The sequence below is a fragment of the Mustela erminea genome, chromosome 2, assembly GCF_009829155.1.
Source record: "Mustela erminea isolate mMusErm1 chromosome 2, mMusErm1.Pri, whole genome shotgun sequence".
NCBI classification, from domain to species: Eukaryota; Metazoa; Chordata; class Mammalia; order Carnivora; family Mustelidae; genus Mustela; species Mustela erminea.
The window spans coordinates 712,877-716,441 of NC_045615.1; the positions used below are offsets into that span (position 1 = coordinate 712,877).

A 3,565-nucleotide genomic window follows, 5' to 3' on the forward strand; every position below is an offset into this window, starting at 1 on the left:
GCTGATGCTGCAAGTGTCACAAGGGCCCTAGGTTGTGTCTTGGTATGAAAGTCTCCCAGGTAGTTCTGAAACACACTGGCTTGGGAACCACTGTGCCACACTGCCTAGCACTGACCTGATGCCTGCCTGAACTAAAATAAACCCATCCCTGCCTGGCTCCATTCGTTTCCTCACCAGCCCCAGCTAAGTCCAAGTAGATCACCAAACATGTCTATGATTCCTGTGACCAGTGGGGACAGTGAATATAAGAAGTATGAACAATCATTTCTTTTTCCTAGCACGATGGTTTCAGTGTTGCTCGCCTCTCTTCACAGCGATGGTTATTACCAGCCTTACAGGTCATTTTATCTTCTTAACTGTATAACACACAGGCATCTCCCATTAGTCCCACCCCTTGTGAATACTACTGCAGCCTGGAGAAGCTGGGTCCTTGGGCTGCACAGATGCCTGTCTTTCCCATGGGCCTTGGATTGAAGGGCCCATGTGGGAGTGTGTGCATGTATGTGTGTGTATGTGTGTTTGTGTGTGTGTGTGTGTGTGTGTGTGTCTGTGTGTGTGCGTGCGTGCTGATGTCAGATACGTGTCTGTGACTCAGACCACAAAGGAGGATTGATTGACTTCTGTAGGTTCTGGTGTTTATTTGTTGGTGGTCCAGGTTTAGCCAGATGGTATTCTTGGGGGCAAGGTAAGAAGTGAGCTCCCTCCAGACTTGGGAAACCCCTGGCCACCCATCACCCATCATGATGTTTTGACTTATCTTTGGGGAAGACCCTATCTGAGAGTGGCTGGGAAGTCAGGACTTCCCAGCAGATTTCCTGAATGCTGGGGATCCCAGAATTTTTATGCAGGAGGGGCTTAGAGGTGACAATATTCTGAAGAGAGAGTTAGAGGCCTTCTTGTGAAACCATGTTTTATAACTGCACATTATTTGTACTTGGATTATACACTGGTATAACCTAGGGGTCTGATAAAGATGACAGGGAGCAAATACCAGAGTTTCCTTTACCACCCCATGCCGTCTGCCCATGTCACCTGCCTAGGTCTCTTACTAATGTCACCTCTGCTCTTATGGCTTAATCTTGGAAACAAAGTTTCTCCAGATCTCATCTCCTCACTTCCTTTCTTCTTTTTGCCTTTTCTTTACTTTCTCTTATACTGGCTAAGATCATCATGAAACCAATATATTTTCATCTAGGTATGCTTTTGAGTACTCTGGCTACCAGTAGACAGACTTTATGTATATCATATGGTTTATGTCAACTACCTGGAACATGGGTAGGAATGAAGAAGGAAGGGAGGGGGCTTCTGGGCAGGCAGCATAACCCCAGGGACCATGGACTAAGCTCATGTCTTTGTCAATCCTGCCTACACAGGCATAGTTATTTCCTCTTCTGCTACAGCATGCTTCTTATGGAGTTTGACCTTCCCGCCCATAATACAGTAAAAGCAGCAAATTAGAAGAGACCCGTGTTTGCTAGGACCAGGTTTAATGGCAATGGGAGAAAAAGAAAGACAGATGGATTGACTGATTCTCAGTGAGGGACATGCTCAGGTTGGTATTCAGAGTAGGCTGCATTTTCCCAGGGACTTATATTGCCAAGTGGAGGGTGTGAGGGCCTAGGAGCCAACATTCAGATTCATACTCAGGTTCTACCACTAACTCACTGTGCAGCCTCGGACAAGTCTATTAAACTTCCCCAGGACCTCAGTTTTATCACCTGTAAAATGGCAATAATAGCAACCCCAAATATCCCTGGACTCCTATCAAATAAGAGAACAGGAGTCGGGGTGCTATTTTCTCATTTTTACTTACCTGTTCTATTATTCGTTTGCTTGATACAAAAATAGCAAACTTGTTTATTATGAAAACAACTTGCTTGTTGTAAAGGGGGAAAAAAAAGAAATGGAATGATTCAAAAGTACACAAAGTCAAAAGAGAAACTACTCTATTTCCTCATAAATCCCTGTCATTGGGCTGCCCCCATCTTATTCCTCACTGTCACTAGAATGGAATGAATCCCTTCAGATGTACCAACGCTTTGTAAAACCTACACAGGATACAAAGTAAGAGACAGAAAACAATGGGCAGAACCATTATACCTTAAATGTCCCTAGGGTCTCTCTGTACAAAAACTCAGGACAAGGATTTTTCAAAGGATTTTCAAACAAGCAAATGAAAACTTGAGGAAAAGGTTAAATGTTGTGCAGTAGATTCTCTTTAAAAGGGCTGGGGGACATATGGTGCTTTTTATAAAGATTTCCATAAACATTATAAAAATTTATAGAGTTCTATCATTGAAAAAAGACCTTCCATCCTTCGGATAACTCACTTGATAGAAAAGCTCATTCTCCACCTACACTATCCTTGTGCTTCAAAGTTACCACTAAGTTTACAATATATATAACTAGTTGAGAAGTTAATTCCTGTTAGGTATGTAGAGTAGATGCCAAAGACAACTATGAATTTTTTTTTCTCACAAGTTTCCTTCATCACCACAAATTTGTCTTGGACTCTTGATTTGGGTCTGCTCCTTTCCTTTCCTTTTCTTTTTTCTTTCCCTTTCTCTTTTCTTTTCCTTTCCTTTCCTTTCTCTTCTCTTCTCTCTTTTTTTTTTTTCTTTTCCTTCTTTTACATATGGAATGCTTCACAAATTTGCACATAATCTGTGCACAGGGGTCATGATAATCTCTGTATCATTCCAAATTTAGTTTATGTACTACTGAAAAGAGCACTCTATTTCTTTACCTTGGTGCTTCTCCCCAAATTTTCATCAAACTGAGAATTTGCTAAATTAGCTCAACAAATTTTCCTTCTCCACATTTCTGGTTCTGCCTCTTCTGGTTGGACATTGCTTCTTTAGACTATCGTGTCTAGCTTTGGTCAGGGTTTTTTGTTTGTTTGTTCTTTCCCCTTTTGGTCAATTTTAAAGCCTTCAAGCCAGGAACATTTTCCCATCTCCATGTGAACAGAAGGGAGGGGGCATGTTCTTCCCATTTTGGAAGACAGCATTGCATTGTATAAATTGTCCCAGATTCAGAGTCAGAAGTTTCAGATCTGAAATCTTTAGTATGGTCTTCAATTTTTCTCCTTCAGGTGTCAGGTTTGTAGAAAGATCCTTCCAGATTAGATGTTTTTGGACTCTGGGATTCTGTGCTTAGTCATGATTTGCCTATTAATGTTTACCTACAGTGGTATTCAACATTCCATTCTTGCCTCCGTGGCTGGGTTCTTTGGCCTTCTGGAAATCTAGATGCAGCCCATAATGTAGGCCCCCGAAACAGAGGGGCCAGTTATTCTCAGGGTACTCAGTCAGCCAACTGTTCCTGCAATCTCGGGATGGAAAAATACAGAAGAGTTGGTATTCTGGTGGACCCAAGGGTATAAAGCCTTGACCATTTCTCATTCAGAAGACAGGCATAACTTAGCCTCAATTTGGGATTCAGGAAACCACAAAATTACAAAAAGACCAAAAAGGGTTTCCAGGAAGCTTTTAAAGTTTGTGTTATTTTTTAAATTATAAAAATAATTACATGAGTTGGTAAAAATAAAGTTGAACAATACTTA

The 3,565-nt window shown here is 41.5% G+C and overlaps 1 non-coding gene across 1 annotated transcript; it reads right to left on the reverse strand.

Moving 5' to 3' along the window:
• Positions 1 to 2,629: 2,629 nt before the first annotated feature.
• On the reverse strand, positions 2,630 to 2,733 carry LOC116585431. The gene has a single exon (XR_004283621.1). It is a non-coding gene; the product is annotated as a U6 spliceosomal RNA (small nuclear RNA).
• Positions 2,734 to 3,565: the final 832 nt, after the last annotated feature.